Here is a 27,192-nt window from a genome sequence, read left to right as displayed (position 1 = left end):
CGGAAAAATCTGTGACTTTACGATAGAGGAGTATCACTTCCATCTTCCTGATTTTTTTTCCTTTAATTTTGAAGATTGCAAACAGCTCTATTTAAATGCCAGACAGCGGCTCAGCACAGCCTCCGAGGTTGGTCCCCCCACGGTGGGGACGACAGGGTCCCACCTCAGTGCCAGCACGGGGCTGGCGCAGGAAAGCAGAGGTGGAGATCAGGCATTCCCCTCGCTGAGCAGACAAGGCGTTCGCCTCATGCACAAGTTTCCTCCTCCTCCTTCTGCCTCGGTGGAGGAAGAGCAAGTGCATCAGGAAGAGAGGGCCAGGAGCCCGGGCGATAAACAGGATGCTGGGACACAAAGGCGGAGGAAGGATTTCCCCCGGCTCCCCCCACCTCAGCAAGGTGCCAAGCAGAGAGCAGCTCAGGTGAAGGGAGGTCGTCCCTTCAAAGAGCTGAAATGGCTAACACTATGCAACCACTCCTTAAAAACACCCACAATCCGTTTTTGAAGTGACAGTAGGACACGTTGCATGGAAGGATCCATGCACGTTTTGAGGTAACGTCTGAGCAGGCAGCCAGCAGACACCGGAGAAGAAGGAGCAGACACCATCCCACCACCATCCCTCCCTCATCCCCCTCTTACCACACCCAGACAGTGGAGCCCCCATCCAGCACCTCTCAAGCAACAAATGAAAATGCAGCTGGTTTACCCCTTTAGGCACAATCTCCATTCGCTCCACAACTTTCTAGCCTTAGATATCCAGGGGGAAAATGTCTACCTTAAATTGACTCCAGGAAGAAACCGAAACCTCTGTTCCCTAGGGTGGCTGCCTGATGGAAACGGTAGCACGTATTTTGATTATCCTGTAATGTCAAAGCTGATTACATGAGAAAATTTTAAGCCTTAAACTTCCTTGCAATCTGTACCATGCTAGCAATCAAATACCCTATTTACCACATATGCAGATGTTAATACTAAGTACACGTTAACTATTTATACACACTGGTACACATGGCTTTAGCAAAAGAAACCACCCTACGCTACAAAGCAAACAATTATTTCAAACACATTAATAGTAGGATGCAGTGCTTACTCGTAAATCATCATGAGAGAATTCCCCAAATGCACCAGGGGTAAACTATTCTTAAATCTTCTCATGACGCATCTTTAAAGTAAAATACTGTGTATTTCTGGAACACTGAACAAAACAGTAAAATAATCTTGTAAATCCAAGTTCTCAGTGAACAGCAGCCCTGGGAGAAAGCATTATCAGAACAGCTTTTTGAGCCAAAAGCTAACTCGGTGCTTCCTCGGTGCTTATGTTGTCCTTGCTGTTGTGTGATTTTTTATTTATTTAGACCATACGCAAAAAAAAAAAAAGAAGAAGAAGAAGAAATGCTTTACTAGAAACTACCACAGTGCACTTTGAATTTAGGCAAAAAAACTGTAATAGGAGCTTTGTTAAACTCTAATGGTTTGGGACTTAATCACTGATAGTTTAATATATGTAATTGGATTAATCTGCTATTTTGTACTGATTTTTCATATAAAAATTATTTCCTACCCTCAGCACATGAACACAATAGCTTTTACAATACAATGGGCAGGATGTCCTAAAGGTTGTTCATGTTTATCATCTATTGTAACAGCCAAAATGACAATGCTTAGACAGGATCTATTTCTGAAAAATAAAATAATAAAAAAACCCACCCCTCCAAAAAAAACAAAGAACAAACAACAACAAAAAAAGGCACACACAGACCCAGAAAACTGCAGGCAGTTATTACTCTCTCAGTTTTTCCTTGCGGCTGTGTCAAAGCACCTGCTCAATGGCCTGCAGCAACCCCAAGCATCTCCCTTAACTAAGGCTAATAATGGTCCTAAACTCCTTTTTCAGCTGTCATGGAGCATTTGTCCACAACACAAATAGCGTCTCACCTCCAATTCAATCCAGACCAAATTCCAGCCTACAAAAATAAATGGATTCAGTAATTCCTGCCAGGCTTTGGAGGACTCCACTTACTTAGTGTGGATCAATAACTCCCTGGCACTGAGTCCTGAAGACTTTGTGGCGACAGGAACTATCATGAGGATTAATCAGCATGGAGAAGGCTGCAGTACCACTGTGGTACAGCAATTGGTGTAAGATAATTAGAAAAAAATTTTTAAAAGGTGGCCAGACCAAAATTGTTCTGTTCCAAATTCAGGAACAGTTTTTTCCAAGGTACAATTGATTTCATCCCAATGTGGACATCTGAAAGAGGCCAAACAATGTGCGCCCTGCTGGTGTTTACTTCTCCCCACTAACTACAAAAGGAGGATGAGGTCACGAGCCAAGATCCAGACACCAATCTTGCAGATGTCTTGGATCAGGGTGAGATAAATTCCACCCAAAAATCTCACCAGATAAGACCATTTCCACACAGGTCTCCTCACGGACAGATGTGCTGCAGGGAGGGCAGGCTGCAGTCTGCCACAGGGATCCTCCCGTGCAGAGGGAGGTGTTTCGGCAGCCGTCCCGGGATTTGGACGTGTGAGCCAGCCTCAGGGACGGAAGGTCCCTCACCTCCTCCTGACAACACACGCGCTGCACCACCGCCACTAACAGTCCCTCTGTTTGCAGAGGCGCCAGGATCACAAAAGGGGAAAATTAAAACCGATTGAGGCGAGAGACTGTCATTCTCATGAAGGAATACAAAAGTACATCCTTTTTTCTTGGAGGAGAGAGGCAGCTGGTGAGCCCTTCCTAGTGATTTTATGCAGCTGGCATCAATTACCACTTTAAGCCATTATCTGTGGATACAAATTCCCATTGAAACCTTCTTTGTCTGGCCTGTGATGGGGCTGGTGTAAGTGTTTTATACTTATACATTCGCTGTCTGTTTGTGACAGCACGTCTGATTACTAGTAATTTTTGCAGTAAGCTATACTTTTGCAAGACTCACGTGGTTAAATCAAGCTTGGAGCGGCTTTCCTCTCCCTTTCCATGTGTTTCCCTTCAGAGATTAAATGGACATGTCAGCATCTCTAGGGATTTCTAACTGCCGCGCTGTTTTATCAAAACGACTTTGCCTGCAAGATTAAAAACCGCATGCGACGCCTGCACAGAAATCCACCTATGTACACTAAGATAATTTCTAACCATTTAAATTAGCACATTAAAAACAAAACCAGGCGTGTTACCTCCCAGCACGCCACCTAGCAGCGCCCGATCAGCTCGCGTACGGCTGTAGCACAAAATCTCCCCACCACTTGCATTTGCAGGCTAAATATCAGATTATTTTTTTTGCACGCAGATGGCAAACCAATGACTTGTTATTACAAAACTGTGATGATTTAAGTATCTGAATGATTTAAGCATCTGAACACAGTGCCACTGGAGTAACTCCCAGTCAAATAAAAGCTACTAGAGCAGATCCATGTAAGGAATATTAATCTGGACAGCTCAATTATACCATTTCAGCACATTTTCCAAAGGTAAGCCCCCTGCATCGTTATTGCAAGAAAATCCTGCTTATTTATACAAATTCTTAGAGGATGAGGAATTCAGAAGCACTCTGCTGGACATCGTGGTAGGGAGGGAGAAGAAGAGAACTACAGCTCTACGAGTGCCAGAAGCAGGGAGGATATAACAAAAGGAAAAGAAAAATCACTCCATGCCTGCCCCGTTTTTATATACTTCCCTAAACATCGTTGTCCAGGTGCCTCAGGAGACCAAGCAAAACAGTCCCAACCTGCCCCAGCACTGCAACTGGTACGAGACCCCTACGAGACTCTGACTCTGAGAAACAGACAGGAGGCAGGGGGGAATAACACTGTTTTCCAAGCTCTATAGTACAAGGAAATTATTTCAGGAGCTGAATTTAAAAAAAAAAAACCAAACAAACACCTAAAGGTACAGCGAGGAAGTATCCCAGGGCACGTAAGTGGTGACTTTCCATCCATGCTCCTCCAGGTGGAAATGCTGCCTGACCACTGCTCTTTGCTAGCTGTTGATTCCGCCCTCTCAAGGGATGGCACAAGTCGGGGAGGAGAAACTTGGGACAATTTCAGAAGATTTTATTTACCCTAGTAGTACGAGGAAACACAGCCAAGCAAGGATAAAGCAAGACAATGTTCTGTGATGAAGGTAAGAGCAAGTTTACCTATCCCGCCAGATGATTTATATGCTGCCCTAAATCAGTTTGCAGAGGAATACAAATTGGTCCCTTCAGTAACTTTCCTTTTTGATTTAAGAAATGAGACGGTGACAAATCTCAGCTCTCCCTGCACAAACAGCATCCAGTGATTTTAGGCTACAAGCAAGCATTTTAAGAATTAACAGCACTCCCCAACAGTGGAAAGCCAAACGTGCAGGCAGAGGGAGATGGGAAACGGGAAGTCTCCAAGTCTCCTTTCCTTTGCTTTCCTCCGTGCTGCCCCCGAAGCTCTGCCTGCCTATACCCAGGGAGCTGCACTGCCTGGAGAACGGCGGCTGGCGACGCTCTACCTGGGGTTTCAGAGTAAGCTGAGCTGCTGAGGATCACGAGCTCCAGCGGTGGCTTGTGGCATTTGGGAATCTTTAAATCACAGGAAAATTGGGATCTGTGTGGAGGGGCACACAGCAGCCACAGCCCATCGGAGGGGGAAGGGAGCGCTAACCCACAGATGCCTAGAGAGGTGGAGAGGAAACTGGTTTGCCTTCAGAGGCATCAGAACCACGGCAACTCAGCCCTTCTTTCACCGTCTCTCCCCAACAGGCAAGTTGAAGAAAAAGAGGAGAAGCTCACAAGAAACCCAGTTTGTTTTCCTTTCCACTTCCTCTCACTTTTCATTTCTGCTCTCCATCCACATCATTAAAAAAAAAAAAAAAAAAGTCCTAAAAGGCACCAAACGCAAACAAAAATCTTCCTGGCTAAATCACGATACCAACTTTTGCAAACCACAATTCTGCTTGTGTGTCACACCGTCCCTCCTCCCCGCACGCCAGGCCTGGCCAGCATCCATCCGGAGCTGAATCTGTACAGGACAGGGAAAGTCTGAATAGTGCCTAGCACAATAGGTGACCTTTTCTGGTGCTGGAATCCATAATATACACACTCGTTAATAAAGTTCTCACACACGAGGGAGACGTTTTGGCAAGAAGAGTTGGGGCAGTATCGCACACAGCGCGGTATTTGAACCGGGAGCTGTGGCGCTGCCTCCCAGCTGGGAAGGAGATTGTAATTTTGGGAGGAACCTAACCACGAGAGCAATGAGATTCCGAGCGCCGGGCAAGTCCCTGCCAGTGCCTGCCAAGGTAGGAAGTACATATAAAGCAGAGCAGCTTGCAGTGCTGAGAGCACAATGTGGAGAAACGTGATCCACTCCAACACCACAACAGAGTGTCGGAATTGGGAATATGATATTAAATAGTTCTTAAAAGAAAGTACCAAACACATGCTTCTTGGGAGGGAAAGCCTAAACTGTTTAAAAGAAAAGACTTTAATCAAGACGTGCAGTAAACATTTAACAAGTCCATATACAGTCCCTCCTAAATCTTAACATACAAGAGCCTCCAACTTTCTCATTACATCCTGTCTTTCTTGAGAGTCTTTTACAGAGCCTTTGAGCTTTGTCACCCTCAAGCTAAAGACCTCATACAAGTTTATTTCCCTTCTGTCTCTCTTCTCTGTTACCTCCTCACCCCCAGCATTCACTGTGCCTGTCCCACTTCACATGCAAGGTCTCTCTTTCACGGACCCCTTACCAACAGACTCTTCCCGCCCTGGCATCAGCACGTTCATTCCTCTGCACCATCCTTCAAGTCTTTCCCAAACACGCACTTGTTCAAAGGCCTCCAGACTGTTCGCCCATAAGAAAATGCATCCATCACGCCACGCGCTCAGTGACACTGAAGGAGTACTAGACATCCAGAAAGCAACAGCGTGGGTGGTGAGCATCGCCCCACCATCGCTGTGAGGGTGCCTCTCAGAGTCTGCCCCTTGCCCACGTCTGCAGCCCATGCAGAGAAAGCCCTTCACAGGCTTTACCATTTGCGAGCTTTCTGGAGCCCATCTTGTCGCTGTGAGCTGCCCACCAGCCTCCGAGCCGCTTCCGCCGCCAGCACAGAGCCGCACTGCCAGAAGCAGCAGACCGGCAACGCTCTGCTCAGGCAGAGCGATCGCAGAACACGGCTGTGATGCTTTTTCAAGGGTCAAAAAAATCTTAGTTTTGTGAGAACTGGCTGGGAGAACAGGGCTGTCCTTATGACCACATTTGGTTACCTTCAGCCGCAAGATTTCATCAAGCAGGTTAGACACACACTTCCCAACACATGCAAAACAGAGGCTGCTTTGTCTCCCCTTGGCACAACACCCTCTCTACTGCACGCTAAAGGCACCATCTGAAACAAGAAAGAAAATGAGCCAAATTGTTCACAACAGTGCCATCGCTGAGGCTGCAGCCATAAAGCAACAATTAAGTTAACGGGACAAAAAAGCACGAGGGACGGCTAGCTTTTAAGCAGGGTCTCAGCACTGCCCGAAGGAGCCTGTGTAGCAGCATTGTGCAGGCACAGGAGACGGAATCACGTGCAGGCAGGAAGGAGCCAAAAACCACGTGAAGACAATACTTGTCTGTTGTCTCCCCCAAAACCACCTCCTCTGCCAATCACCCCGACAACAATATTTTCTTTCTTGCCTGATGTGCCCCCGGTGCCTTCGCTGGTCACTGAATGAGCTGCGCTGCAGGCACAGAGACTGCACCGCTGCTGACCTCTCCCAGTAAAACCCCAGGACGCCATGGGCTTTTCCGAAAACAACCGAGAGAGAGAAACCTCCTAAGGGCAAATCCCCCTTCAACCATTTCCAAGGCTAGTCTCTTGACCCTGGTCATGATTACTTAAAAGAGTTTCTGCTCAGATTGCGTGTTTATCCCAGCTATACAATTCAACTGTCCATCCTCATCAAGCCTAAATTATTTACAAGTTATGCAACAAGCTAGCCTTGTACTGACATCTTCAGAGCTCTCATAAAAGGGGGAAGGTTTACTACCCTACTTCCATCACTATTATTCACACTAAAAACGCCTGTTGCTACACAATTCTACATCCAGTCCCAGTTTTTTTGTGATCAGAACAAGCCCTCGCTAGCAGATATGAAAAATAAGTCTGCGTGTGAAGGAAAGAAATTAAAGCAATTTCCTTTATGCAAAGCTCCGGGCTCAGACAATAAAAGGAGACGTAGACGCTGGAGAGAAAACAGGCTTATGCACAAAGCAAAATGTTGCACAGCTTTTCTCCTTCCAATCTCGGTGTGCATTTGATGCCAAGGAAAGCAGCATCTCTGGGGGCGACAGAGCCAGGGGCAGCATTTGCCCACTGCTTGGCCCCTGTCCCCCCTGGGCAGTGTGAAGCCCCAGTATGCCACCACTCCCACCTGGAGGGCAGATCTCCTTCCCAAGGGGGACCGACACATGGGTCCCTCCCTGCGTGTGCAGTCCAGACACTGCTGCACCACAGTTTGGACCTGGGAGATGGAAAAGGCTTCTGAGTCCTGCAGGTTTGATGCAGCTGAAGAGATTCAATGAGAAACTAAAGTTCTAGTTTGAAACTAAGCTTTAACTTTGAGGGGGGTGGCCAGAAGGCAAACATCTGAGAGAGGAGAGAAAACAAAAGGCTGAAATGACTGAAAGCGGATTTCCTATGTACATTTTGCACCAAATGCCACACAGAAGCTATATTAGCAGAAATTTAAGCTGGGAAGGTAAAATACGTTAAAAATGGCAGTTCTGGAATAACACGAATGTTCTTCTAGTACATACGTCATGAAAACCTGTAATTACGTGACGACACTGATTCCCTTACAGGACAGATTTGTTCAGCATACAGCCTCACACCCACACTGACCAACAAGTTCTGTAGATGAACAGGAAAGAGAGATTTATTTACAACCTCTCTTTCATTTTGTATACTGAACGAAACCCAAATGCTAAAAACCAAACAAAATACCCCAACAGTTTGCAATGACGAACCCAAAAGCTGTCACCACGCACACACGAACAGGAATAGAACAAAGGAGAGGAAGGAAAAGTAATCCCACTTTGGTGTTTCCTCCGGGCTGTTTCACATAGGATCCTTTATTAAAAAAAGACGGGGCTGGAGAAGTAGCTGACAAGAGAAATTCAGAAGCTCCATCACATTCTGCCATTTCTTCACCCGACAGGGATGGAGGGCTTGGCACTGTTCGGTACGTAATATTATTTAGGCCAAAAGCAAAGACACAGATTTGCGAAGCAGAGGGAGCAGACTGGCAACGGTACTCCAAAATCAATCATATGTTAAAAAATAAAATAAAAAATTTTTTAAAATATGGGGGAGCACAAACCACAATTGCCAGCAGTGAGCAGCTGGCAGCCACAAAGCAAGTACCTCGCACTTCCAGGAGACACATCCCACCGGTGACCTTCACCCCTCTATGAGTCCCACCTCAGGCGGACAGACCTGTCCCCTTACGGGCACCTTTCCGCCCCCATGCTAAATTGTGGGCACCCAGGGCAGCTATGCTCCAGGCTCCAGCACAACCACTACGTGTCTAAAATTAGACAGAATGAATCCAGGCTTTGGTCATTGGTAGCATCAACGGTTAAGGCCAGCAAACAGCCACTGGAAGACTGCAAGTTTTATTACTAACTTTGGATTTTAAACCCAAATCAACTGGTAGGTGGAAGAAGAACTTTGTAACACATTGCTAATCCCTCAGCTGTCCACATTCCCTAAGTCTTCCAGGCTTTAATTAAGCAAACCCACCTCATTAAAATGTTGCGAGTGCTGCAGTTTTTCCTTCCAAATATTTAAAACTCCGTCTGCAACACTAACAAAGCCCTGCATTTTGTCAGAAAATGAGTACTAAGAAAAGTCCTGAAAACAAAATTACTGCATTTTATTTGCAGTCCACCAATCCACTTCTATAAAGTGACATACTTCACTTAGCCCATTACTATGAAGAAATAGATTTAACGCTTCTTTTCTAAAGTGGTGTACCTCTGTCTGAGGTACACCTGCCAGATGAAATGACATCTAACAGCCATTACATCCCCAAACATCAAAGGTAATATGTTGGCTTAGGAGCCAATACCCATGTTTAATGCCCGTTGTACGTGCTGCTGGTAACCTATGCTCTGTTTTACACCCACAAAAGGAAAACTTCACATTTTGGGCTACACTACAGCCTCCAAAAAACTCCTTGTAAGCAAGGACTAGTGTGAGATCATGATCTGACTTATTCAACACAAGGTTTCTTTTGTGAAGCAGCCAAAATATGTAAATTACCCAGGAATAAAAGGAATCGTCCGATCTGTACATGTGTCTTACAAACACAACTGAATGACACAGTGCGAGCGCACAAGTCCTTACAAGTTTTAATTTCAGGTAATCTTTGCCTAAAGGTTAAACACTTTAGCTCCTCTGGTCCAATATTAGTCACCGCTCAACCTCCGACGGTAATCCACAATCTTCTCCTCTGCCTTGCGCAAAGTACTGCAAATGCAAAACGCCAGGCGCGAACAGGGAGGACCCAAGATGTTCAAAGGCCCATTCCTCTCACCAGACGAGGGGCAGAAGAGATCGCAGAGAAAGCTGCGACACCAGCTCACCATCGTGTGTTTGAGAAACAGGCTGAATATACACTGTCCGCACAGGTCGTGGGTGGCTGGGGTGAGGAGAAGGAAGGAGATCTGACCAAGCCCTACAGGCTTGTCAAATTCCATTTTCAATTTTAAAAATATCCCAGAAAATACCTTCAGTTTCTTCCACTGGCATTGCAAACAACGACCGCTTTGAAAGGCAGCAGGAGGAAGCTTGCTCCTCCTCCCTTTGCCACCATCTCCACCTTCTCTTCCTTCTCTCTCTGGTTTGGTGAGAACTGCTCTTCCCAGCAGCGATACAACGGAGCATCAACATCAGGTCGGTAGCTGTGAGACAGATAGCGCTACACACACCCGCAGAAATACCCTGTCCGAGCCCTCAAACCACCTGCTTCTTCCTGGGGAGGAACAGGCTCCTTCTGCAAAGGGCAAACCCAGGCCCATGACTGATGCCAGACCAGACACAGGGTTTCTGCTCCTCCACGCTCTTCTGCAGCGTTCCTGAAACCTACAACCGAACAGCAGCTTTGGGGATGAAAAAGCACCACCAAGCCCAGCTACTCTGTGGGAATGAACAGAAAAGAAATAACCAGAAATATATGGGCTGAGAACAGCTTTTCTGGAGCAAAGACCTCTCTTCAACTTGCTTGTTCACCTAAGAACGAGATCCACGCTTATAACCCTAAGGGTTTTCAAAGCAGGGAGGAACACGAATATTATATTTTACCTCTAAAATACACTTGCACTCAGAAATACAGCTCTTTTTTGAAAAGGAAATCCATTACAGAATGATTTACAACTGACTGACAAGATGATGATGATGACTCTGTAATTATCAGGTCCAATCACTCAAATTACAATTTACCGGCAGACACACAAACTACTTGATTCACAGCTAACATTTTCTTCAGCACACACTAGGTCCTTCCCAAAACAAGAGAGGAGACAGACAACCTCTATCAGTAACAGACAAATGCGGCTGGTGACGAGAGGAATTCGGGGACATCTGCGAGGGGCAAATTTCCCTTCGTGTTTGTGCCAAACCCCTCCGGAGGACAGATGACAACCAGGGCTGCGACCAAAAGGCACTTCCTTTGTATTCAGACAGGAACAGCTGTTAGACAGGTACAAAGGTACGGCCACGTCTGGGCACGTGTGATAAGTGAGTTCTTTATAAAATCGGTTGCTGAGGTTTTGATTTTCTTTGGTAGATTAATGCTGACTTATGCACAGCATTTAAAATCGCCCTGCGCTGCCAAAGCTCTATAAAGGCTGTGCACTTTAGTGTACAAGTAAGTGCATTTGGCTTTACGCCACTAGGTACAAAATCATTTTCATGCAGCTGCCAGCAGAAGGGAACTATATTCTTAGACCAGATGTTTTTGTTGTCGGTGCTGCCAAGCACGCCTGGAAACCTCACAGCTGAGCAGTGCTGCAGGAGTGAATTAACAATGAACAGAGCCACAAGATGCTCGCGTCCATCTATCAGACGGGGCGTCACGGCCCCCTCTCTCCCTTCCTCCCCCTCTCCGAGCAAGGAAGCTGCCGATAGCCAGCTAATTATTTACCTGTCTGCGAAGAAAAGACCTTCTGCCTCCATCAGGATAAAGAAAAGCAACAAATGCTTGCAGAAAATATTACATCCCAGCTGCATTTACCCTTAGCTGGGCAGGCGACAAAGAGACTACGATTAACAGCCAAGAAAACAGGAATTGAGAAAGTATACATGGTCCTAATACTACAGTACAGGTTTGGTTTTGCTGCTGGGCTGTGAACAGACTTGCATTTATTAAACGGTATTTCACCTCAAAAATCAGAGCTGCTATGGCATCTCACTCTCCAGTTTGAAAACAAACAGCTCAGATCCCAGCACAAGTCTCTCACTCTTGAGCTAAAACCCTGAGAGTCCTGGCAGGAGTCTGGGCACAGGAGTCCACTTCCCAACACCGACACCGGCTGCCGGTGAGGCTCAGCCGCCCCTTCGCCCTCCTGCTCCCATGCTGCAAAGCAGGGGCTCCCGCCAGCCCCCGACCTGCCAGCCTCGCCTTGCCTTTCGCGACTGCACCACGACGAGCAGAGGGGACCCGTGGGGGCTACAGGGACAGAAATAATAACTCGTCAGAGAGCTGCTTAAAACGGTGGATGCGTATGCACAGCAGGCAGAAAGCAGCCCGAACAGGAACACGGGAGCCAGGCACCAACACCCGGGTGCTGATAAGAAAATGAAGTTTACTCAGTCCAAAACTCTCCCTCGACAGACCCACCCTAAATCAGCCACAAAGTCTGTAAGAGAAACCTGAGAGGCCAGGCCACCTCACCCAGAAAGAAAAACCCCTGCACCAGGCAGGGAAGAGTGGGAGCACACCCACCTCCCCATCCAGGACACAGCCCCTCCCGGGGCGGCAAAGGGCAACGCAGCTCCTTCGGGTTTGCGGTGAGGGGGTCGCCTCTTTGTTTATTCCACTCACTGGGCATTACACGTGTTCAAAACGAAAGGCAGCAGAAAGGGGATGTGTGCGTGCATGTTGTGAGCCTGCTGGGAGCTGCTTTGGGGTCTCTCTTCTCAGACAGGCAGTTCGGATAGGCGCAGCCTGCTTCTGTACCACAAGCCACTGTTAAAAAGTGACACCCAGCAACTTGGCTGTAAAATAAATGCAGGCGTAACGTGTTTTACTGAAATTCTCCTATAGAGGAATAATCTGATCTGCCTCAGAAAGAGTATCGTTTTGGTTTCCCCAGCCTCCAGCGGCCACCACACCTCCTATGCCAAACGTGGCCCCCGCCCGGCCGGCTATGCCCGCCAGCCAGCATCTGCACAGGAGCTGCGGCTCACCTCCAGCGCCTGGAGCAGCGCCTTCCTTAAGGATAAATTCAAAAGTTACGTATTTAAAAAAAAAAACAAAAAACAAACCAGATGGCCTCTCTTGTCCAGATAAATAAATATTCTCCTTTTCAGGGACTTTTCCCTTAAAACAAAAGTAATGCTGTCACTACAGTGTCTCAGGGGAAGATGATTCATGAGCAGGAAAAGGCCTGTAATTCCATGCTCGGGGTACTCACCCCGACAGATATTACAACTTTTTACTATGCTAGTCCTGTAACATGACGAAATGACCGTCTGAAAAAATCTTCCCTTAATCACACTGATTTGAAACCAAACAAAGAGCAATTAGCTCAGCCAAAGCGGGGGGGGGGGTGGGGCGGTGGGGGGAGCATTTACATCCGAAGGAGGAAACCTGGATTGTTTGGAGAGCTTCAAAATTCAGGAGGATATGCTTTAAGGCACCGGATTTGCTCAGAGCGGAGCTGTGTGACAATGAAGCCAAGCACAAAGGGACAGGCTGCAGCAACCGTGCCAGCTCCACCACCAAGGCAAGGAGCCGCCGGTCGGTTTGGAAACATTACTAAGCAGCATGGAAGCAGCAGAAATCCCACACACAGCAAATCCGACCTCTCCAATAGCTGGAGAGAGGCAGCTAAGTGAAAGACCATGTGTTGTGGAGGTCAGCTTCTGCCAGACTACAGGCATCTGAACAAAGCCCGTCACGGCTGGAGGCTCCTCTCCTGCGGTTTCCTGCGGCCTCGTCCCTCCAACAGGCGCATGGAGAAATCCCAAAGCCCAGTCAAAAAGGAAAGCCTCACAGAAAATGTTGGTTGAATTGGTTAAGCTTGTCTTTGCTGGTTTACTAACAAATGACACTCCGCTAGGAAAAGCCTTTAGTTGCGTTCTGGCTGGCAGGAATTAAAAAGCGAGGGGCGGGGGGTGCAGAATAGGAAAAGGAAGAACAGGGAGGCTATTATAAAGATAGCAAACATAATTAAAAAAAAAAGGGAGTTCTAAGGTTGTGGGTGCTTTTTTTTTTTTTTTTGACAACTCTCCCCAAATCAGCTCCATCTGTAGTCTCCAAGCATCTGGGGGTTTCTGCCAAAGTGATCAGTAGCAAAGAGCTAGCATTTGTCTTTGAATCGCAGCCATTATGTGCTCCAGCATTCCCACACCACGGAGAGAAATCGGAGGCGCTCGCAATTCTCCCTGGGCTAACGCCGAGCTGCCGATCCAAAGCACAAGGGATGACGGCAGTGCATGTGTGCTGCTGCATATAAAGGCAAGGCACAGTGGAAAAAAAGAACATTGATGCTTTTCATGACCTATAAAACTTCCTCACTGAAAGCGGGCTTCACTGAGGGCAACTCTCCAACTCATTGGCAAACCTCTTCAAAGCAAGACATCCAGCTAAGGTTGCCTTTCATACAATACAGCCCTTATTCCCTCACGCCTTTGGTTCCTGAGTAGACACTTTTCCCCAGGAGCCGTGGTGCATACAGCCATGCAACAGTCACAACCCAGTTTCGGCCACCTCTCCCGACACTGCGGCGCTGGCCTGGAGAGCGGACATGGGCCCGTGCACACCAACATGCACGTCCCGTCCTCTTCCCTTTATCTGCTGTTAGCTGCCCACCAGCCCTGCTCGCCCCACACCTGGAGGGCCGGGTAAGGCCCTGTTTTACCATTCATCTTGTAAAGATGATTAAAAAGAGAAGGTTAAAAAGGAAAAAAAAAAAAAAGATGAAAAATGTTCTTCAAATGGAAGATGCAAAAAAACACCAGTCAGTTCCTACTAGCATAACTCAAAGGTCTCTGTTATGTTGCTGTGTATCATGTTTCAGAAGAAACTTCTGGCTCTTGACATCATGTGGAAGGCAAGCAGGTTTCTCACTCTGAAGCCCTCTAGTGATGGCCAAAAGCACAGCAGTCACACAAATACTCGCTTTTGAGTGCAACCAGGAGGGAAAATTTAGACAAACCTTTGTGCAAGAGATCACTGCTCATCAGCCACGCCAGGTCAAGATGGCCATGTCTCAAGGAGCACATAACAGCTCATGGAGCCATGCTAAGCAGAGCATTTGTGACTGTTTGTCCACACTCTAAATAGCTATTTGTCACCCAAAGGCTGATGAATATGGGTATTTTGTGAACAATCATGGATTAGACCCCTAACCCAAAACAGGCATCACGAGTCATTTTTAATTAAGACCCAGAAAAAAAAATGTGGAAAATTCGTAAGAATGTAGGCTTGATACTAAATGTCTTCTTTTTTTTTTCCCGATCTCGAACACTGAAATCCAGCTTTTTGATCTGTATTGTGCCTTAGCAATAGGCACAATCTGTGCCGTCCACCGAATATACAGCTCCTGAATACTTGTGTTTCCACAACTATATTCATCCCATGCATTATCGAGCTGCAGAGAAGACCAGTAGAAGAAACATCTTCATTTTTTTTTCTAAGAAAAATTTCTATTAACTGCCAGCCAGTCTTTGTCCCCCTTTGGATCCAGCACTGCCTCAGGGATGCTACTGCGTCAGAAGATCTTTCCTATGAAGCTACAACACTCTGCCCAAACACACTGATTTGCATTCTTCTGCTTTATCAACCAGCTGTATGAAGTTCACCTAATACAGAACTAGCTATATATTTTTTATATCTCAAAGTGGCAAATTGTTAGATGCACCATATGCAACAATGTTAAAATGAGCAGTTTCCTACAGTAAAGTCTGCTGTAACACCTTGTATATCCTAAGACCTCTTTATTTCCAAAGAAACTGCTGATTTAAATTATATCTAACTAATATCTGGAGAAAGAAAGAGCGATATCCAGTGAATTAGCCATGGTACCACACAAGCATACACAGCAAGGGCAGGCTGGGCTTTTGATTCTGGACTTCACTTAAAGCAAACAGATGTCATTCAGAGGTAGATCTACTTTGGCTACCTGGATTAGTCCATTAAAGGGTTGTTTTCTTTTGCCATTCACTAACCAAAGCACCATTAAACTCTGGATTAACAAGGTTCTTTGCCTGCAAATACGGGGCATGGTCCAAAATGTGGCTCACCTAAGCCAGTCTCCCACGGGTCACCAGATCAGAGACATCTGGCATCACACATCCTCAGCACAGGTTTTTTGGCTCCACCATTGGAACCGAGCTCACCACCCAGCGATTCTTTGCTCTGACATTAACCCGAATACTGGAATTCAGAATCACAATAAATGTTATGGAAATGGTCCAAAGCAGAAAGTGAAGTAATTTCTGAGGCAAGCAAGCAGACTGAAAATAGCCTGCTGCACAGTGGAAAGAATCAGAGGGTGGGGGAATCCCTGCAGAAGACCTTTACACTGCGTTCTTTATTCCTAAATCTGCAGGTGTGGAGCACTACAAACAGTCCCTCAGTGACCGTCGCAGGTGGCCGAGGAAGATGCGGCCAGGCTGTTGGAAAAGCATCGCAGCCGGCTTTCCTCCCAGGTTCACGCTGCAAAGGGATGGCTGCGGGGGTGCGGCTCCCCAGGCAGCCTCATGGCTGTAACCCTGAGGAGATGCTGCTGATGCTGCCGCTGCGGGCCAGCTCCCGGCCGCAGTTTCTCCCACTCCCTCTTCTGCCTCGACCCCTCTCACCCACCCCACGGCCAGCTTTTGCTGGGGCGAAAGCTAATCTGTATAAAAAAAAAAAAAAGAAAATACTTCTTTGCCAGTGGAGCGCTCTGAAGGATGGGACCAGATAGATGCTGGAACAAGGGGAGCTGGGAAAGGGGGGAAGAGAAGCACGGCTGCCCCTGCAGTAGCAGCCACACATCAAATTGGCTTTGTTGTGTTGTAAAACCACATCTCGAGGGAGAAGTAAATAGAAAATAGGGAAAACCCATAGACACCTATGTCACAGGAGGAAGCACTGCTATCACCACAGGATACCATCTGAACATTTACAAATAGAAAATCCAACTGTTCCTCCTTTCTTTCCTGCCAGTGGGAGAAATCCTTTCCTGAATTTACATGCGTGTTTGTTTGTTTACATTTGTAGGCATGGGAAAGAGAGTATGACTGCATTTACATGCAGATCCATCCATTTTTTAGAAGAAAAGTGCAAACGCTAACAATTTGTGTTGTAAATCAAGACTAGGCTAGGTACATTTCCCAAACTCTCTTAACCAGAATTGAGGAGCAGCAGCAATTCTGAAATAGGAACCGCCTTCACCCTCAGGGACTCAAATTTGAGTGGAGACTTGTTTGACGATACAGCCCCCTCTGATCTATCAATCAGTGCAGCTCTATCATTTTATAAGCGTCTCAAGGCTTTACATTGAAACAAATTGTTGCAGAGTGGTGTAGCAAGAGAGGTAAAAAGAAAAATTCAGAGTGAAAAACGACTGACGTTTACAGCAACAGGTTTGTCTCACAGGCTCAAAGAGAGGAAACACCAGTAAATGCTAGAGAAAAGGCTGCTGAGGTAAAGTATGCAAAAGAAAAATAAAACCCTCCTTAATGGCGCTGCCTTTGCATCACTGTTTCCACAGGAGTGACTCACGGCCGCCCGGCCGCCCGCAGCCCCAGCCGGGAGGACAGGTTAGCGCAGGGGGAGCCAAGCAGCCGGCCAGCCACCGGGATGCTCGCTCTCCCTGTTGCCTGTGGCCTCTTTGCCCAATTGCATTTCCATTTGCTAAAATATTCCACATCAGAAACCAATTTTCAGGAATCACAGACACTCTCCCTTCATGCTCTCGCACGCAGAGCCAAGGTGCTTTGCCAGGCCGGTAACAGTTATCTGAAGGTCTGTGGGCTGCTGCATTTACACTAGGATTTCCACTTACTTTTCCACCAACTCAGAAGCAAACACTAAAATTCAGTTCAGGAAGAAGGAGCTACAGCGGAAAATATCCCTGCTCTAGTGAAACATTGTAGAAACACCTCATACATCAACCGACATGCAAAAAACCTGCAAGTTCATTTCTGGAACTGACCTCTCCGCTAGGCAGAGAGAGAGACATTTGTGAAGGCCCCTATCATCCTGCAAAACTAGGTGCAGAAGAGAGCAGGTGTTGAACTCTCACCACACCTTTTGCACCAGCGATGGGCTGGGTAAAGAAACTACCATTTTACCTGGTGAACACGAGGCAAAACACAACAGCAATGTGCTCTCCACACAGGAACAGTAGCTGCTTCTGCGTCTAACTCGCTCGCTTCTCGCAGACACCCCTTTCAGATCAAAACATTTGAGAAATAAAGCCTGACATGAAAAAAATCAACAAGGAGTCATCAGAACAAAAAGATGCCTCCTTGGCCAGACTCCCATCAGTCTACTCCTGCAGGGTCTTACTAAGAGAGACAGCAAGGACAGACAGGAGAGCAAAACTAAACCAGGCGTTTATTATGAAGCACCAATTTTTGCAATTTAATGACAACACCTTTGCACTTTTATTTAGCAGTAGAAAATGTACTCTGCCAGAGAGGCTACGCAAAGCATGCTCAGGGGGCTTTAATCCCATTCGGATTAAACCTATCTAGAGGAATGTACACAGGCCCCTTGATGGAAAGAACTTGAGACGTTTCTAGGCTCAGGAGACAAACAGCATCTTCTCCTACATTGATCAACTGAACAGCATCTTCATGGCTCTTTTAACTCTTAGCTCAGCCATGTGCTTCCCATTGCATATTTAAGAGATTGGGCACAAGGGGAGAAGAACACTTTCCTGTCAGGCACAAGGGGAGCGTTCATCGTGGTTACAAGTCAGCTTGGAGCACAATGAATTCCCAGTTCCTTGCGCATTGGCACTTGCTGCCATAATCTCTAGTTTTAGGAGCTGGGCTTTAAGACTGTATTTTAGCCAACAACTCCCTACACAATCACTCAAACTGTGCCTTGCAAAAGGAGCACTGTTGAGGGACTTATAGCAAACATTTTTGTCTCATTAAATGTTGGAGAATCACATTGCTATTTTATATTTATATATACACATGCACATGTTAAGAAAGAGGGGGAGAGAGATCACGCAGGATAACCTCAAATGTACAATACTATTTGTGGACCTGTAAACTAAGACAGAACCAGAGGGAGATTTTAAAATGCTTAAAAGTAGTTTGCATGTGCTACCCTGCATACATTCCTATAGCTGCAGCACTCACTTGAAAGCCAAGCATCAGAACTTCTTCTTTTTTTAAAAAAAAAAAAGAAATTAATCTACCTCCTCCTCCTGATTTACTGCAAAACAGTGGCCAGCTGACTAATAATGGACATGGCTAAGGTCTGCCTACCATTCCCAAAGCAGAGGCTATAAATTTCAGCCTCTCTCTTCTCCGCACAGCCTGCCAGTTTTTATATAACTTGTCGGGACTTCCTATCTTTGGAATTTCTCCTCATTAAACTTGGCTGAAGTTGGCCAGCAGATCCAAAAGGTATTTGGTGGAAAAGAAGGCAGGACACACACACTATCGCCGAGAAGCCTCATTTCCTTAGGAAGTCAAGATAAAAATATGGAACGTTGCAGCAAAAGCAGGAGGAGCCCACAGGCAGGTGTGGTTTATGAAACTACAATTAAAGACAGTCGAGAAAGATTACATTTCAAGCAGATATATCCCCTTTAATATAAACAGCAAATTAATTCTCCTGTCTTTGATCCTAATGCCCAAGCCAGATATTAAAGTGCACCTCTGAAAGACAACAGCTCACACTGGATCTCTTGCTTGCCTATTCAGGCAGGAGGAATACACCACAGACCTGGGTTCAGCCTAAATACTTGCTAAAATGAAAGCACAATGCTCTGTCACAATCCTCGTTGGTTTTACTCTGCCCAAACTGGCAAGAGCACACATGCTCTAACACTGTATTGACAGGGTTGCCTTGTTTTCCTTGAGTAGACAACCTGTCTGATTCACCAGGGGTAAATTGAGCTGTGCTGTGTGTCTGACAGAAATGATACAAAATGCAGCCCTGTACTTTTTGCTATTATCTGCACACAAAACATATCTGTTTCCCATCAGAACTCAGAATCTCCTCAGACAGCTCAAACGAACAGAGCTCAGCTCTTGGGAAACCAGCAGCAAAACGCCCGTGTCGAGGCCACCTGCACAAATGCTCCCCTCTCGTCGGAAGAAATGCTCCATCACTAGAACTTGTGCAGGCTATTATTGCTCAAATTCATGTCAGCGCAGGTATGACCAGTAGGTTAAATATCATGACTGTGAAAGAATCTGTATGCTACCCACACTGATAGTATTAGGGTCTGGATTTCCCTAACATAGATAGATGCTAGCAGTCATTCATATACATATGAAATCACATTGACATTAGCAACTTCCTTGTCAATGCTAACAGGTCTCCAGCAGGTCTCCAGATGACTGCAGGTACCCAGCCTAAGAAGAAAAACAGGCACAGGATTACAGTTAAATGCATGAGTATTGCCCACTTGATAAACAGTGCCCAAAAGCTGGAATTCAAGCACCTGTCCTACTCTTTACAACGATGGTAACAGACATCAGTTGCTCACCTAGATGACTTACCCTTTCCTTCTGAGTGTGTCAATGCAGTTGCACCATCAGACCAAAGGAAAGAAATTTTTAAGGAAAAAGTCCAAATTTGTCCAAAGAGCTCAAGACTTGCAGAGAAATCTTAATGCACAATCCTGCCCTTCCGCCAATGGAAGTCAGCTGTAGCCTACACAGCCTTCTAGTTTCCATTATGCTCCAGTACTAAACATGTGCTCTCACATACTGCCAAGCAGTAACAGATCTCAGTGCCACAGCTAAGGAGTATATCCTGAGCATCATTTGTTGTGCTACAGCAGAGTGTTACCTGGTTCTCTTACAGCCAGGTAGGCAAAATTTTACAGCCATCTCCCTAAAACAAGGAGATTCCTCTGCTCTCCAAACTACAGCAAAGTTCCCTTTATGTGGCCATAAATTCAGTTTGTGTAATCTAAACTACATTACAATTTACAGAGCACTGGCAAAACATTTTCTGCCAGATAGGACAAAAACCTTGCACATCAGACCTGTCATAAGCATACAGATGCAGAGAAGGCAGAGGCAACGCAGCTTTCTTTGCACTTTCTTAACTCAGTGATCCACGATCAACCTTGAGTATGAAGCCATCCCTGGCCCCAGCTGAAAAGCCATGCAACAGGAATACTACTAAACGAGATCCACAAAGCCTTCACAGTCAAAGCTCTTTTGCTGTTGACAGATAATAGATGCTGGTGAGGCAGCAATGGTGCCCTCAAGGATCTTCATGGCAAAAGGAAAACATCTGTTTCTTCCAGCCTTGAAACAGTCAGGTTCCAAAACAAGCATGTTAAAATATATAGAGCGGTATATCCACAAGGACAACTGACAATAAGCTGTGCATGCAAACAGCCTTCCACTCAGGTGGAAATCCTGCACTAAGAAGAAACCGTATGCTGAAAAAAGCAGACAGAGAAATAAGCACGTATGAATGTTTTACATCTCTTTTTTTTCTCTCCCCGTTGCCAATTTTTCCCCCAACCACACAGGATCAGTGTGAAGTTGCTCTTTGCTGGGACACAGCAACGCAGAGCCTTCATGCTCGACACCAGCTCTCTCCAGTCAATCCATGTTGCATATCATTTCCTAAGCTGCTTGATAACAGCCACAGCTTTCTGCCCTGACCTCAAGCTGCATGTGGAGCTCCCTATTCAACCTCCCTCTTGCAGACGCATCAAACCTGACATCCTCCCCTTCCCAAATAAGCTTCTCCAGCCCAACAGTCTTGCTAACCACCCCAGGACTCAGATGAAGAGAGTGAAAGTTTGCCCTTTATCCAAACTGGTGCCAGCACTGCTCCAGGAAAGTTTCTTGGATCACGTCCAAAAATCACAGATCTGACTCAAGCCAGGTGTTAGATGTATGTGCCTTGCTGGGAGATAAAGTCACTGCTCCTTGTATGACTGTAAGGACAAAAGGCTCTCCAGAGTTAAATGTTGCTCTGCTCTGTCAGGACTATGGGCTGGCAGGCTAAGCACTGCTCTGCCACCTGAGGACAGGGGTGTTGCGACACGTCTGACATAGTGAGCCCCCCTGCTCAGCCCTCACCCTAAAAGATGGACAGGACCACCTCTGCCCAACCTGAACAGGGGTCTCGCACTAAAATGGGCAGCACGGAGCTGACGGGGGCTGCAGCAGAGCCCAGTCCCACACAGATGTCAGCAAGCGCCGCAGACCCTGCCAGCACCGCAGGGCTGAGCCTCCCGGCATCAGGGCCGTGGTAAAGCAGGGGGAAGAACTGTGCCAAGCTGCTGGGCGAGGGCATGCAGCAGAGGTAGGTGCGGGATCTCAAATTAAGGAGGGAAACAGCCAATTTTACAAACGCTCTGCAGCTCAAAAAAGGCTGCCTCACTGGCTGCAAGACTATTGTAGCTCTTTTTGACCTCCTCCCAAACCAGACGTTACAGCTCAAGGGACCACTCTGTCCAGCTCTGTTTTCCTCTGAACTGTAAAAGAAAGTTCCCAGCAGCCTTTTTTTCTTTCCTTTCCTTTTTTCTTTTTTTTTGACCTAATCCCTGGAAGAAATCGGAGGTTAAGCATCTTCAAGACAGACCGGACAGCAGGGCTGTCCATATTGTAAATACCTTTCTTATTTATTCCTTTTCCACAGAACGATTCTTTGTTTTGCCAGGTAACTGTTTAACCAAATACTACAAAATTTCGCGCAGACTAGTAGTAACCAGCCTCACATTTGAGGGACAAGCAAGCAGTACTCCCCATGGGAACAAGCTGGATTTTTAGGTCCCTGATCCATTTTTCCCAATTCATATCAAGAGAAAAGGACACGGCAAAGGCTTTTGGTAACTCTATTGGCTTCAGGTTTGCTTTGGCTAACTTCGCAGTAAGTACAGCCATGGACTAGTATATAAGCACTTTATCAGGCAGCTGCACAAAGCCAGGTAAAGCCAGGTAAAGCAGTGCATTCATGACTCCACACTAAAAGGCCAGCCCATATTCAGCTTCTCCAGACTGGCTTGACCCAGTCCCGTTGCACAGTGCCGTGAGGATCTGCATTTCTCAGTCTTCTAGAGTGAGGCATCAACTTTTTAATTTTTTTCCCTCCAAACAGATCAAAATCCACGGACTGTCTTCGAGTTTTCATAAAAAAAAAACCAGCACATAAAAGTTAAGGCAAACTTTTCGTGCTTATTACTTTTGTTTTCCCCTCATTTTGGTTGCCTGCATGTGTGGGAACACAGACACATTTTTATTTATCTGCAGTCTTTCTGTAGACTGCTTTTGGGATGTCTTACAGACAATGGATAGATTATCCACATGATTGCAGTTTATAACACCACGTAGACCATAAGATATAGACTCAGAAGAATCAAAGTGATTTGCCTACTGCAACAGAAAAAAGCAGTCAGCAGAGTCGGGAAGATGGCAATGAATAATCTGGGTAACCTTTCCTGTCTAGGTACGGGAGATGGGCCACGTTTCTCTGCAGGCCTGGAGGTTTTGGTTTGGGGTTGTTAATTTTTCTGCAGAGCACGTACAGAAAGGGCAAGACAGGCAAGCACTAAAAGCAATCCAGCTCCTTTCATAAATCAGCAGGATACAGTATCCAGTTGTTTACTTAGCATAATTTTACACAGACTAGACTGGACAAGTCATGAAACACTGGGCACAAGAGCTGAGAAATGCTGCTATTAAAAAGGCATGCGGAAAACTTTCCCAAGGGATGCCAAGAGTGTGTGTGGGAAGAGGTAGGAGGAAGAAGCAGCAGCGTCAGGGGTTATAACAAACAGAAAAGATGCGATTGTGTTTTTCCCTCAAAATCAGTTACTAAACCTTTCAAAGAGAAAAGCATCGCTGGAAGGGGAACACAGGAGTGACACTGGAAACAACCACGCAGCTGCAAAGAAATCCTCCAAAAGAGTTAAGCAGAATCAAGCCGTCTGTTTAGGGTGTAATGTAAGTTAACAGCTTAGATGGAGGCAGATTTGCCAACTAAGCTTTGCTAAGGTTTTAAATGTTATTTGCTTCACAAGAAAATGCATTCTTCTAACTAAACAGTGACTGCCAAATCTTACAGCGTGCTTGTGTTGCATCTGATAACATCAGTCACGGCTCACTTGGTATGCTACAGTGCTGCACACCAGTGTGCAGCAAGGAGCTCAGGGAAACCTGACAGCACGGTCAGTGAGAAGAAGGGGTCAACACGGACTGAACACCGCCTTCTCCAAAACAATGCCCCAAAAGGAACAGAGACTCTACAATAAAAAGATTAAAGACAGACTACAGGAATCTCTCAAATAACGCCTCCCCACACAACACGCGTGCAGCCTGAGATTCATCCTACACATGCACATTTTGGAAAATAATTTTTAAAGCGTGTACATGCTGATAGTTCATATTTTTCCCCTTTTACGGTCATTGGGCTCATTCCAACAACAGAATAGCTTTCAATTGATGAGGACTGGTGGTTTTTTTGTTTTTATTTGTTCTATGCTCCAGTGAAGTTTTTTCACCCTACATGCGTTCTAGCTTCACCCTCAGAAAGTGAAAATAGGGCCTGCATATGCACCATTCTGTAGGAAGACTTACAGATCTTTAGATCTTGCAGATCCTTTAGTGCTTGCTTTAGTGCTGTAGATGTAAAGATCTATAAAGATCCATACAATCTTCTAAGTCTTTTCTTAATTTGTTTAGAGAGGAGGAAAGTGGAAGAGAAGGGAAAGTTTTATGCACATCAACACCCCCCGCAACGTTTCAGGCAGCAGTACTAACTAGTCATAATATATTCAAAGATCAAGCTGATATCTTCAGCCCACCTCCTCTTTTCTCATCCTTACCACCATTCTTTTCAAAATTAAAATCTGAAGAGAAAACCACAAGAAAAGCTGAGAAGGATGGAGAGCATTTCCACAGCGCCATGTACATTACAGAGCTGTAATGTTTCTTCCAAAGTCTCTAGTCGGAGATTATACTACCTCATTTTCTTCATGCCAACCAAAACTTTTTAAGGAAAGCCTTCACTCTGACTTTGACATCCCTCCTGTTCGGGTGATCAAAGCTTTACAGCCCAGAACTGACGTAACCTTGCCGATCCTGAGCAATGTGCGAATTGCAGAATTGGGGCCTTGAAAACTGAAAATTTGGGGTGTGCCCACAGAGCGTGCCAACACATTAGGCTTTCTAATTTGTTAAGCATTTGGCAAACCAAGCACTGGATCAGAGGTATCCCAGAAGAAAGAAAATCTTGTGTCTGTTCTCAACGCAGGTTAGACAAAACAATCAGATACCCTCCACGACACTGCTTGTATTTAAGCAAAAAGGCATAACGCTGCCAGTAAAACATGCACAGAGGCACAAATCACCTAGAGCTTCAGTAGCGGCTCATCAAAAATTCACAATTTCAGTTTTGTGGAAGTTTCCACTAAAGCCTCTTTTCCCGTGGGCACGGACACAGTGTTACCATTAGCCTACAAGACCAGTTCATCTAACTGTAGCTCCTGAAGCAGGCAGAAAAGGTAAATTTGAGGCTGTGGTTCCTTCAGCATTTCTTTCGGGGCAGAGCTGAGGGTGGCAGTCACTTCCCCCTCCGTCCCCACGTTCTCTTCTCCCACCATCCCCGTAAGCTGTGGTGAGCTAGAACAGGATGGAGCTGCACAGTCCGCCAGCAAAAGGAGGTGTTCATGAAACCATCCCTTGAGGAACTGAAGCCATGGCTTGATGATATGGCCATCTCTGGCAGCAATGTCAATTTGAGCTACTGCCCCTTCTCCCCCACGGTCATCGGCAGCTCTTTTCCAATCTCTTGCCACCTTCTTCATAGCGACGGCACAACTGTTTGTAATGTCATGTGCTAAACTAGATCAACGAACCAATCCGGGTTATAAATAACCGGGGGAAAGAGGAGCGAAGGTATTTTTAACCTGGAACTGGGTCCTGTTCACTGATCCAGGTCACCATCTGGCCCCGGGGCAGCTGTGCCGGCACAAGTGTTGGGAGACAGGCGAGGAACCAGCGAGCAAGAGTGGACGGGAATATCCTACAGCCACATCTGCCACTGAGAAAATGGTACATGCAACGGTATCACCCATGCCTGGTGTTAGCAACAGTATCATCCACGCCCGGTGTTAAAAAGCAGAGCTGACTTAGCACGACTTGGAAGAATTTACACCATATTTTTAGCCTCCGCAGGCTCATTACTTTGAAGCAAAAACACATGAGCTCCACTGGTAGGAACGACAACAGTTTCAAGCTGCATGGGGCTAACGTCTCCAAACTCCTCCCTCTGACTGCCCTTCATCCCCTAAAAAAGCACGAGCTTGTGAGATAAAAGATAGACAGTGCCAATATACAATTAGCGTTTCAAAACCAGCCACAAATTACAGAGAGTTTCAAAATACAAGCCATGTCCCACAACATGAGCTCAGCCATACTATAGACAGCATTTTTCAATTGTTTTCCTTTTGCTGTGCAACCCCTCCATCACAACTGTTTGTGATTAATATATGCTATTAAAAACAGAGGGAGTGTGCAGTACAGCCAATCTTAATGTTACGGAAGAAGCCTTCGTCATGCACAGTCCAGCAAGCTGCCCTATGTAAAACCACTACACAAATGGAAACGTTTTCTGTGCAAAGAACATTCACTGTATGTCAATGCACCTTCGTTCTTCTCTGGTTTGTCTGCTTGTTAGCTGCAGCAAAATAGCACTGCCTCCTCATGAAGGCAGCCTTTGAAAATCTGAGCTGAAAATTGATTTTTATCAGGCCATCTTCCAAAGCAAGAACGTCTAGCTCTTGGCAGACACAACAGCTTAAGTTAGAGAACGGCAGTCACACTGCCCATCGATCACAAGGAGATTTAGAGATATGACTGAAGTCCTATCAGTTGACCTAACCCTGCCTTCTTGTTTTCCAACCTCTCCTACCTGTTTACCCGTTACACCCCAGCCACTCGCCTAGGAGCTTGTGTCCAAGACCATTTTTACTTGTTGGCGCCTACACACACATCAAAATATAAAACATTTTGCAGCAACACCCTTGTAGGAGTTTTTCTTAATACCCCCTGCTTTGTACAATGCACACGCGTTAACATAATTTTTCCCCTAATACCCATATAAGATTTAGGAGTTCAGAAAAATAAGATGCTTGGTTTGAAGAGGCAAAGCCTCTCTTCAACAGTGCTGTAACAGTCAAGGATCTCATTCGATTTTAAATCTGAAGCAGTTTGTTAATTTGCCGATGTAACTCTATAAAACACAAATGGAATCAACCCATGCTTTTCCTGATCTGTTTTGAGACTTAATTTAAACTGATTGCTTTTTGAACAACATAAACTGCAAGACATCTAAAGATTCAAATATGGGCATATATTTTTTATTTCTTTGGCTGGGTTAATTTCCCATCTTTCCCATCTAAAGCTCCACAGTAAATCCCCCTGGGTCAGTTACAACTACTACTTTACACTGCTGAATTTTGCCAGCAATCTGCTCATCGTTCCTGCAGATGTTTCTGCTTTCAGGCTTCTGGGAACTTTATTGGACCCATTTCCTTTGAATAAACATATACCCTTTTTAGGCTGCAAATGTACCAGGGAAACTACTGTCCTCTACATCAAGCAGCTTCCTCACCTACTTTTTCGGTAAAAGCAAGATGGTACATTTAATAGAAAAAAGTGGGAAGCAGAGAATCTGGCTTTTTTCCGTCTCCTGAGAAACTTCTGAAAAGGGAGTGCTAGGTGTCCTCATACATCCTGGGACCAGCCAAAGCAATTTGTGAAGGCCAGAGGCCCCTGCACACAAGCACGCAGAAATC

At 45.9% G+C, this 27,192-nt stretch overlaps 1 protein-coding gene across 10 annotated transcripts in view; it reads right to left on the bottom strand.

The window, feature by feature from the left end:
• Positions 1 to 27,192, bottom strand: part of MAP4K4 (mitogen-activated protein kinase kinase kinase kinase 4) — a 162,760-nt gene that overhangs the window by 59,149 nt on the left and 76,419 nt on the right. The gene's annotated exons all lie outside the window — the stretch shown is intronic.

This window comes from Calonectris borealis, chromosome 1 (genome assembly GCF_964195595.1).
Source record: "Calonectris borealis chromosome 1, bCalBor7.hap1.2, whole genome shotgun sequence".
NCBI lineage: Eukaryota > Metazoa > Chordata > Aves > Procellariiformes > Procellariidae > Calonectris > Calonectris borealis.
Note: the sequence above shows the minus strand (reverse complement) of the source record. Positions and strands in the feature narration are given on the sequence as shown.